Raw genomic sequence first — 12474 nt, 5'->3', positions numbered from 1 at the left:
TCTTTAATTTTATGCTAAAACCTTTTTTCAAACTAAAGTTTACCCTGGCGTTGTCTTGATTGGAAAGGCTATCTTCTGTTAGATTTCTCAGAGTGGGTTAAGTATAATATTCCATAACTTTTTGCATGTTTAAAATTGTTTTTCTGCAATCTGCATTATTTCAATCAGTTTGTCTGAATATGATGTGTATTTTTAATTAACTTCATTTCTTATTCATTTTTTCTTCCTCGTTTCTAATACATTGTCCCGCCAACAGGCACATCACAATGTGGCACAATGCAGAGCAATCTCCTTGAAAATCATTGAATTAATTGCCTGTATTTCATTTTTGTTACATTGAATCATGTACTACAGGATGGATGTCTTATGTTGTTATATAAGAGGATCACATTATGCCAAGATGAGGTTAAGCATGGTACCATGTGACCTCTATTCTGCCTCTTATCTTTGTTTTTCATTTTTCCTTCTTTGTCCTCATTTTGCCACATTCCTTTTGTATCATTCTCACTTTTTCCTCCCAAACACCAGGATTAGAAATTTATCTCACCATCGGCTTTTGTGAAATGTAATGCTGAACATATGACGGTGTTTGACTAAACAATATTAGTTGTCCTATAAGTATTTACTATAGGAATCAAGCAAATGTACAATGACTCAGTTAATCATTCTGAATTACTTAATAAAAAACCAAGGTGATGGTGAAATCATTCACCTTGGTTTTTCTTTTAACATGTGGGTATTCTACACAGAGACCCAATAGAGACCATCTTACGCTTTGCTGGTATCTATCAAAAATGTCTGTTTAATCCCTTAATTAGTTGATGCATATTTATTCATCCAGTCAATGAAAATTTTGTTTTGATCTCTTAATATGTTCTAGATCCAGGGGTTATGGCAGTGAAAAAAAAAAAAAAAAGAAAAACCTTCTTGGGGTGGCCTGTGGCATAATGGTTGGGTTCCTGGGCTCTGCTTCAGTGACCCAAGCGTTCGCAGGTTTGGATCCTGGGCACAGATTTACATGCTGCTCATCGAGCCATGCTGTGGTGGCATCCCACATATGAAAAACAGAGCAAGATCGACACAGCTGTTAGCTCAGGGACAATCTTCCTCAAGCAAAAAGTGGAGGATTGGCAACAGATGTTAGCTCAGGCCCATTCTTCCTCACACCCACACCCACACACACAAACCTTCCCATCATGTAGACAAGCAACACAGCTCAACAATGGAACAAGGTGAAGTTAGCATTGAAAGTAGAGCATTTTAGAGGTAGGACTATAAGTTAAGTTCCCCATGCATACTCCTCTACAAAAAAAAAATGCAGCAAATAAGAGAACTCAGAAGGAAAGAACTGGGGCACTGCAGTAAGAGCACGTGTATGGAAAGTAGATACCATGTGTTACCATACCTCAAGCAGGCATGTGGACACCAAGAAAAATCTTCTCATGCACTGATTGGACTGCCTCTCTTTACATACTGTATTGCATCTTAATTGGTAAGTTATACTTTATACAGGCCCATTAAATCTAACATATATATTATGTATATACATTCATATAATTTTTTATTATGAAATAACAGATTAATAGAAAGTTGCAAAGACAGTGCAGAGAGGTCTCATGTATGCTTCACCCAATTTCCTCCAAGGGTTACATCCTACATAATTATAGTGCAATACCAAATCCAGGAATTTGACTTCAGTACATTGTATATGGTTAATTCCATCTTTTTATTATGTGTGTATATTTATGTAGCCGCTACCACACTATGTTAACGTACAGAGCTATTCTATCACCACAAATGTCTTCCCCATGATATCTCTTTACTGTCATACTCACACCCCTCCCAAAACCATCCCATAGCTCCTGGCAACCAGTGATCTATTTTCAATCTCTATACTTTTGTTGTTTTGAGAATGTTACGTAAATGGAATTATACAGTGTGTGACAATTTCGAGACTGGCTTTTTTCACTCAGCACAATGCCTGTGAGATGTTTCCAAGTTGGTGGGTACGTCAATAGTTCAGTCCATTTTATTTCTAAATAGAATTCCATGGTATGGCTGTACCACATGGTTTAACCATTCACTTATTTGTTGTTTCCCGCTTCAGCTATTCCAAATAAACATTCTATGAACAACCACACAGAAGTTTATCTATGGACATGAGATTTCATTTCTGTGGGATAATTGCCCAGTAGTATAATTGTTAGTGCATATGTTATGCGTATGCTTAATTTTTGGAAGAAACTGAAACTATTTTCCAGAATGGTTATACTATTTCACATTCCTACTAGCAAAATATGAGAAGTCCAGTTTCTTTGTATATTTGCCAGCATTTCGTATAGTCACTGTTTTCAATTTTAGGTGTGCAATATTATCTCATTGGAGTATAACTTTGCAACTCTCAATGGCTAGTGATATAGAACATGTTTTCCTATGCTTATTTACCATCTACAAATACTCTTAAAGTTGCTTCATGTTTTTCCATTTTCCATTACAAATTAAGTTTGTAATTTTCATAAAGTCAGCTGTCCATTTTAATTGACTGTGTTTTTGATGTCATGTCTAGGACCTCTTCACCAAACCCTAGGTTCAGAAAATTTTCTCCTCTGTTATCTTCTAAAGATATCTACTTTAAATTTAAATCTATAATCCATTCTTAGTTAATTTTTTGTATCAGTTTCGGCGTTTAGGTCAAGGTTTAATTTTTGCTTATGGAGAGCCGTTGCTCCAGCACTATTTGCTGAAAAGGCATTTCACCTTTGTCAAAATCAGTCAGCCATATTTGCATGGAGCTATCTCTGAATTTTCTTCTGCTCAATTGATCTGTCTCTTTATCTCACTGCAAATACTACTCTGTCATAACTATTGCAGCTATGTAATGTTTCTAAGTTGTCTAGACTTATCCCTTGTTAAGCTTCTCTTTTAGAATGCTGGCCATTCTAGTTCCTTTGACTTTCCATAGATATTTTAGAATAAACTAAAGTATATATCTACACACACAAACACACAAAACCTTGCTCAGATTTTGATAGGAATGTATTAATCTTGTATATCAATTTGCAGAGAATTGACATTTTTACTATATTGAGTTCTTTAATCCATGGTATGTCTCACTATTTATTTAGATCCATTTTGAGACAGCTGTCTCATCATTTAAATTCTCTTTTCTTTCCTTCATCAACATTTTATAATTTTTAGCATACAGGCACTGTACATGTTTTGTTAGATTTAAACTTCTCTTTCTTTTTTTTCCCGAATGGCTGTAAATGGTATTGCATTTTAAATTTTGGATTCCATAAGTTTACTGTTAGTATATAGAAACACAATTAATTTTTGTATGTTGACCTTATATCCTGGGGCCTTCCTGGACTTTATTAATACTTGAAGTCTTTTTAAAAAAATAGATTCCTTAGAGATTCTTATGTAGACCAGGTTCCCATTTAGGCAGCCACTTATACCAACCTGGCGAGGAAGGGCAGAGATGCCTCATCATCTCTTCTCCTCAAGTGGTCTCCACTGAGACATTGGAGAAATTAGCCTTGTGCCCACTAAGCACTAATGAGAGTTGTGACTCTGCACTACATCTCCTGTTACTCTCTCCAAACACACAGCAAAAGAGACTTCTTGTTACCTACGGGTGGGAGTAAAGTGTAGGGTTTCTTTGTGGTAATCACCTAATCTGAACAGAGGGGTGGTCTCACTACTACTCCTCGGGATGAAAGTGCTGGCTCCCAACTATGCCTTCTCTGACATCACCCTGACTATGAGTTTGGGGTGCCTTGTTGCACTCTGGTAAGAGTGCAGTTCTGGTTTTCCTCTAAGTCTTTGTTGATGGGGTGAGAGTAGGGCCTCAGGATTTTGTTTTTCTTTTTTTTTTTGGTGTTTACCTGGAGTAGAGTGGTTATTTCCAAAATATTCTGTCCTGAAACACTGCTGCTTGGTCCATGGTTGAGAAAGCAGGCTTTTCTCTTTTATTTATTTTTATTTTTATTTTGGATGTACATCATATTTTGAATTCGGTATACATTACACCATGTTCACCACTCGAACGCTAATTATAGTGCATGCCCTCACATGTGAGCCTAATCACCCCCTTCTCTTTTATTTATTTTTAAATCTGTGCACATTGGTATCTCCGGGTTGCTGGCTTCTTCATATTTAGTCTGAGATATATGAGACAAAAAGAAAACCCGGGAACTTAACTACTGTGCTAGTGTTCAGTTACCAATGTCCCTAGCCAGGCTGTCTACTTTTCTTCACCATTTAGAGTTTTTATATGTTTGTGTTATATATAATATCCAGGATTTTCAGTTGCACTTTGCACTTCCAAGGAGGAATAAGAAAAAGTATGTCTAATGTATCTCACCAGGAACAGAATTCTCTGTAATATGCTTTTAATCAAACTATTTATTTAGTTAGAGATCCCAGAAAAATATTTGCCTGCAGCCACGAACAAAGTGAGGGATGGTCCTGTTCAGAACTGTAACATCGCCATACCTAGGAGCCAGATGGGCTGGAAGAAAATGTATTTTTAGCAAAGCATATCACCCCCACTAGAACTGGAGATCTCTTAGTAAGTACAAAGAGAAAATGGGTATTCAATAGGCAACCTGCTGTGTCTGCTACACATCCTTATTGTTTAACAACTTATTTTTAAATAGCAAGTGATATAGGAAGACCCAACGAGCTCTCAGTTGAAGTTTAAAAAACGTGCATATTTTTGAGAAAATATACATATATAAAACAGGTTAATGCCATGTTGTAATGTAGAATAAACCAAACTAAAACACTGGAAAAGTGCAAAAGACCAGATACATTTTTATTACAGCAGCAGGAGTGAGAGGGATGTGCCAGTTTCAGAGTCCAGATGACCCAGATGGAGACACGCATGTGCTCTGTGCAAGGTTAACTGTGGCAAAGACCTTGGTCTCATGAGCCTCAGACATCCTCACTTCACTCAGGTGGAGAACAATCATAAAGGAAGCATAGAATGCCATTCTGAACTTGGCAAACTGTGGGGAAAATTCAAAGAATGTTAAAAATGTTGGAAAGGTGGAGGACATTTGATAAATATATTTGGCTTGTTATGTAGGTCAATGAATATTTCTGAAATACTTAAGGAAGTTCTGGAAATCCACCAAGAATTTTGAAAGGGTGGTGGTAATAAACAGAAAGATTGATTGACTGATCTTTAAACAAGCTCCTTAACTAAATGATACTAACAATTGATTATGTCACTTTAAAAAAACAATTTAGTCTTTATTGATTAACTACTCTATATCATATTGTACATCAAAATTCTATCTAAATAACATTTTCCCATAGTGTACTTTCAATCTCTAAGTATGTTATCTAAAATTCTAAATAAAATAATAAATTCTAAATATTTACTAAATGCATATAAATGATGGAAAATATTTGAAAAGATTTGAACTGAAAAGTAAATCTTCCTTTCATTCCTGTATCCTGGTAACCCAGTATCTTTCCTCAAAGTTAATCATTATTTATATATTTTTACATAGCATTCCAGAAATAATCATATATGTGTGCATAAGTATGCATGTACTCAAATGGCAGCATAATCAGCCTATGATCATTTGTATCTCTATAACTTCATAAACAATATATCTTGGAGATTGTTCCTTACTACAACAATGGTGAGGTCTTGGGTTTTTTTACATATTTAGAAAAAACTTTATGTAGATAGTTTAAGACAACATATATAGGGAAATTGCTTTTCTTTTCTATCTCCACTGTTAGTTGCATGTATTATCATATTAATGTTTTTACAGTTGTTGCATTATAATTCAACAAACTGGTTATAATCTGTTTACACACCATTTTCCCACTAGACTATTTTCTTGCTCAGTTCCTTGAGATTTGGTACTGTACTTTTTCTGTGGTTCATTTCCCTCACATCTGACATAATACCCAGAATATAATAATGACAGCAATTGCCATTTATTGAGCGTCACGCACTAGAAACATGGCTATATGCTTTGTGAATATCTTATATAACCTGCTGAATATATCAGGCAGAGAGGCAAAGTTATTATCTTATTTTTAGAGATAATGAAAACAAAGTTTACAGAGGTCAGGTAACTCTTTGTATAAGTGATGAGCATTTATATATGTTGCATCTCTTTCCTTCAAAAGTTTAATCCTAAATTCTTATTTCTCTGTAATTACACTGTATGTATTTCCTGCATCATTTAAAAAACAAATTAATAAACTGGTGAAGGGTCAGAATCAGCTGCTATCAAATCATGAAAACTCCATTTGAAACATGTGTTTTCATTTCTCATATGTATTTTGTAGTAAAGATTATTTTTTAAAAACCTAAATATGTGCTAAATATTTTAGTAGTGAAATTTACTCAGAAAGTTTAAATAGAATTTTTTAAATAGACTTACATAATATCCAGTTTATCTGGTTCCTAATACTATCAATTCACAAAAGATACCCATTTTCTCACATGAAAGATTTCAATTTAAATCTGATGTTTTACGTTAAATTTACGTAAAGCTTGTGTATGTAGTTCACTGCATAAATCCAAAGTCTTGTATGGAATCGCTTATGCCATGCACCCAATTTCAGTTTTTCATTTTCTCACAGTTCTCCTTATCACCACAGGGAAAGTACAGAATTATGTTTCTGTAAGTCAAGTATGCCCTCTTTAGCCTATCTCTTCTGCTGAAACTCCGGACAAGATGCAAAAAATCAAATACCTGAGGACCCTTAAAATTAAATTGTAGATGAGTCAAAACTGAGAGAACTAATCTGTATGTGGGTGAGGTTCTCATTTTTTGTTTCTCTTGCAGCTTTACCTTGAGAAAAAACTCAGGTCGTGAGTCTATGTAGCTGCAGATAGGCTGTCAGCTAAAACTCATATTGAAATCCCATTTTCCTAGCCACAGGATCAGGAAAGGGGATGCCTGTTCAAAGAAGGCGATGGGTATCTTTCCTCTTGTGGTGTTTCCAGTGGTAAGACTCAACCAAGGAGCTCCATGATTTTGGTGGTAAAAATTTGGGTAAATATAAAAAGCTATTGGCTTCTTAGGTTCTTTAAATGTATATATATATATATATATATATATATATATACAAAAATGACCACATTGTTAGTATGGTTTTTATTGTATATAGATGTAAAATATATGACAGCTGTGAAATAAAAGAGAGTGGTGCTGGTAAAGAGTCTTAAATGTTTTTAAGACATCTAAATTCAATGTGAAGTACTAAAATATTAAACCAGACAGGCTGTAAATGTTAGGTATATACATGTTGTAATCCCTAGCACAACCACTAAAACAATAATATAAAGAAATATAGCCCAAAAGCCAGTATATAAATTAAAATGGAACACTAATTTATATAGTCTAAAAGAAAGAGGGACCAGAGGAACAAAAAGAAGACAGCACAAATAGAAAATGAATGAATGATAAACGGTAGGTCTAAATACAATTACAAATAATTGTATTAAATGTAAATGATCTAAACAGCAATCTAAAGACAGATTTTATCTGAGTGGCAAAGAATAAAAATGATTCAACCATATACTATATAAAAGAAACTCAGTTATAATATAAAGACATAGATAGGCTAAAAGTAAAAACACTGTAAAAGTATATATGATGCAAACAATAATCAAAAGAAAGCTGGAATGGTTAAATTAATATGAGACACAGTAAACTTTAGAACAATGACTATTACCAGGGATAACAAAAGACACTACACAATGATGAAAGAATCAATTGTCCACTAAGTCTTATCATTGCTAAATATATAAATACCTACTACAGAGCTTCAAAATAAATGAAGGAAAAAGTGATAGAACTAAAATGAGAAATAAAGAATTCCACAATCATAACTGGAAACTTTGACTCCTCTTTCCATAATCAAGAGAACAAGGAGACAGAAAACACATGAAGGTACAGAAGATCTAATCAACACTATCAACCACCTGAACTAAATTGACATTGACGTTGGTATAACATGACAATGACAACAACATAAAAATTCTTTTCAAATGCGCATGGGACATCCACCAAGACAAATCATATTCTGGGCCATAAAACAAACAGTAATGAATTTCAAAGACTAGAAACTACACAAATTCTTTTATAAGACCATATTATATTAATATAAAAATCATAAAAGTAAATAATATAAAATAAATAATATATAATATTATATATTAATATATATTACATATAAAAATAAATGATATAAAAATGATATCTACTAAATCCCAAAACATTTGGAAATTAAACTACTCACTTTTAAACCAGTGAGGGTTAAAAAGGAAGTCACAAGGGAAATTATAAAATGTTTTAAATTGAATGAAGATGAAAACTCTGTATTTCAAAAATATGGAATACAGCAAAAGCAGTCGTTAAAAGGAAACTTATGGTGTTAAATGATTAACTTAGAAAAGAAGAGTGTTAAATCAATGATATAAGCTCCCACTTTAAGAAACTAGGAAAAGAGAAAAAAACCAAAATACAAAGAACATAGGAAAGAAAAGTATTAAAGTAAGAATAGAAAGTAATGAAATTGAAAGAGACAATAGAGAAAATCAGTGAAATCAAAATCTGATTCTTTGAAAATCAGAGTAAACCAATACATTTTTAAATTTTATTATATGATACATATTTTAAATCAATTGTTCTCCAAACTTTTGCTATTTGAAAAATATAAAATATTCTAAAAAATTAGACATCAGTTGTTAACATTTGCTCATATTCTCTCTTTCTGTTTGTCTATCTGTCTCTCTCTCTCACACACACAAGTATACACATACACTATCATCATTCATTCATTCCCTTTTGCTGAACACTTAGAAGTAACTTGCAGACATCAGAATGCATACAAATGAAACACGCCTTTATATATCTACTAAAGATAGGAATATTCTCCTACATAATATCTCCAATAGTACCATCATGATACTAAAATTAATTTACCTATATTTAAATAAAATATGATTTATGCATAACATCTATATTAAAAATACCTAATTTCCCAGTACTGTCCTTTACAGCTAATTTATTGTAAATCCAAAATCCAATTGAGCTTCCCACATTGTTTTCTGTCATCATATCTTTTGAGTCGCCTTTAATCCGGAAGGGTTTCTCTGCTTTTATGGTGGGGCGGAATGTATTTCATTGACATTGAGTTTTGAGGAGTGAAGGCCAATTGTTTTGCAGAATGCATCACAGTTTGGACTTGTTTGGTGGTTTTATGTTAGATTTAGGTTAAATCTTTTTGGCAGCACTATTTCCTACACAGTTCTGTCCTCCTCTTAATGCTTCATATGGAGTTAGTGTCCCTCATTAGTGATGCTGTTAAAGTTGATCAGGTGGTTAAGGTGCTGTAGCCAGGTTCCTCCCTTGGAAAGAAACTTTTCCTCTATGTTTAATGACATTTTAATAAGTAGAGCTGTGAGTCACTATGTTTAGATTGTGTGAATATTCTCTAATAACTATTTAGGTTCCTGGGATTTTAGATTTTTTTGTTCACAATTATAATTATTAGATAGTTGTCAAAAGATGATTTTCTAATTTTAGGATCTCTACTACATGTAGATAGCGTTGTTCATTGAAGAAAACTTTGCTGTTTTTTCCATTTTCTGTTTCTCTCTCTTTCTTTTCCTTCCTTTCTTCCAATATCATTGAGAGTTTATAGATTATCTTTTTATTCAATCTACCAATCACAATAATAACAATAATCAATTATTATCAATATTATTGTTGATGTTCAAATTGTCCTCAGCTAGCTTGTGTCCTTTTGACATGTTCTCATCATTTGGGGAGTATTTCTTTCTTTCTTGCACTCGTACTTCAACTCATATGTTCACTGCACCAAAACTTAATCAAAAATTTCATTTTTAGAAAAGAAAAGTTTCTATACCAAATGTATATAACTTAAAAAAAAGCAAGGAGTTTATATGTACACCTCTTCTCTCAATGCAACATTACTGGATTCACCTTCCCAAATTAGATATTTGTATCTCTCATCTTCCACAATAAGAATAATATTCTCAACAATAGCAATGTGTTTACCTATTTGATCTATCCTACAACAAATATAAAAATTATAAGAACATTTACTCTAATACCACAATCTACAAGAAAATTATTAAATACAGTTCATGATTTCTTTAAGTGGCTTGAAGTGGGAACTCTATATTCACTTCAAAGAGTCAGAGAACGATTTTCAAATTACTTGGGTTAATTATTTTTTGTAAGTGGTTATTGTATTAGTTTGATACAGTTAGAATCATTAATCATATTTATGTCCAATCTATATTAATCAATCTTTCTTGATTTAATATAATCTTTTGAATATGTAAAACATTACTATGGCTTAAAAAAGTAAAAATTATCCAAAAAGGATTCCCAGAGATACGTCTTATATCTTCTATCATATTCTCCATTGTAGGTAACCAGTTTTATATTTCATTCATTTCTGGTTTATCCTTCTTGTGTTCTTTTTCTTTTGGGGATATATATATATATATATATATATATATATATATATATATACACACACACATATATACACACACATATACACACACACATATACAATATATACATATACACCTTTAATATCTTTTAATAAAGATATATGTGTAAAAATTTTATATATAGTAATAAACATACAGTCATGCACGGCACAAAGACATTTCTCTTAACAACAGACTGCATAAACAACAGGGGTCCCATAACATTAGTATCATATAGCCTAGGTGTGCAGTGGGCTATACCATCAAGACTTGTGGCAGTACACTCCATGATGTTCACATGACAATGAAATCACCTAATGATGCGTTTTTCAGAATGTATCCCTGTCATTAAGTGAAATACGACTGTACATAAATATTTTACTAAAAATATGTATGTTTGTATATTCTACTTTCTTTTAGTTCCTTCTTTTAGCATTAGTAGGAAAACATAAAAAACTATTTCCATTCTTTATTAGACAAAAGTATGCCAACTATGGATAATATTTTCTTTACACTTATTTTTTTCATGTAAAATACCCTGAAAATTACTCCATTTGTATGTTAAAGATCTTCCCATTTTTTTATTTTACATCAGCATAGTACTCATTATATAACTGCACCATAGTTTATTCAATCAGTCTCCTCCATGAAGCTATTTAGGTTGTTTCCAGTATTTTGGAATTCTTTTCTGTATTTTTATGGGTATATACCCATGGGAAATTCAAAGAAGTGGACATGCTGGGCCAAAATGTCCTTTGTAGGTGAAGCATTGTTAGATGTTGCCAAATTCCTCTCAAGTATATTGTATCACTTTGTGCTCCCACCAGCAATGTGTAAGGCTCTTTGTCTCTGCACAGACTTGCCAAGAGTTTGTGGTCAGGATTTTGAGAGGCAAGAAACCGTATCTAATTGTAGTTTACAGTTCTCTTATTATCAATAAAGTTAAGCAATTTTTCATATGTTTAAAGTTCAATTCTTTTAAAGTGCAATTTTTTTTAAGGAACATCTCTTCATGTATTTTGTCCAGTTTTCTACTGAGTGCTTGGGCTTTTTCTCTGGTGGGTAAAAATTTATTATATATTAAAATTTTAGTCTTTTATTTGTAATATAACTGTAGCAAATACTCATTTCTGACTTTTCTTTGGGTTTTGATTTTGCTTATGTGTTTTCTTTATGTAATGCATTAACAATCTACTTGAAAGATAGGCCCCATGGCCAAGTGGTTGGGTCTGTGTGCTCCACTTTGGCAGCCCATGGTTGACAGTTGAGATCCTGGGAGTAGACATGGCACCATTCATCAAGCCATATTGAGGTGGCATCCCACATAGCACAATCAGGAGGATCTACAACTAAAGTATACAGCTATGAACTGGGGAGTTTTTGGGAGAACAAGAAAAACAAGAAGATTGGCAACAGATGTTAGCTCAGGTGCCAACCAAAAAAAAAAATATATCTACTTAGGGGTTGGCCCCATGGCCGAGTGGTTAAGTTTGTATCCTCCATTTTGGAGGCCTGTGGTTTGCCTGTTTGGCTTCTGGGCGTGGACCTAGCACCTGTCATCAAGCCATGGTATGGAGGCATCTCACATAGAAGAATTAGAATGAGTACATCTAGGATATACAACTACATACTGGAGTTTTTGGTGAGGAAAAAAGAATAGGAATATTAACTCAGGGCTAATCTTTGTCAAGAAAAAAGAAAAAGAAGGGGGCTAAAAAAATACTTAAATTTATCAATGTTTACTTTTTCTTGCATTTGAATTTTGAGTCAGAAATAGAGATACTTTTCTATAGTGAAATAATAAAGGAATTTGTTTATCTTTTCTTCTATTATTTTTGTTGTATCATTTCCTTTTTTCACATTTATATCTCATATATTTGGACTTTATTATGATGTATGATATGAGTTATGGATCCCATTTTACCTTTTTCTAAGTGGATATCCAAATGTACTAACATCATTTA

This window comes from Equus asinus, chromosome 4 (genome assembly GCF_041296235.1).
Source record: "Equus asinus isolate D_3611 breed Donkey chromosome 4, EquAss-T2T_v2, whole genome shotgun sequence".
In the NCBI taxonomy this organism is placed as follows: domain Eukaryota; kingdom Metazoa; phylum Chordata; class Mammalia; order Perissodactyla; family Equidae; genus Equus; species Equus asinus.
The sequence above is the reverse complement of the archived record's forward strand: the minus strand, read 5'-3'. Positions refer to the sequence as shown.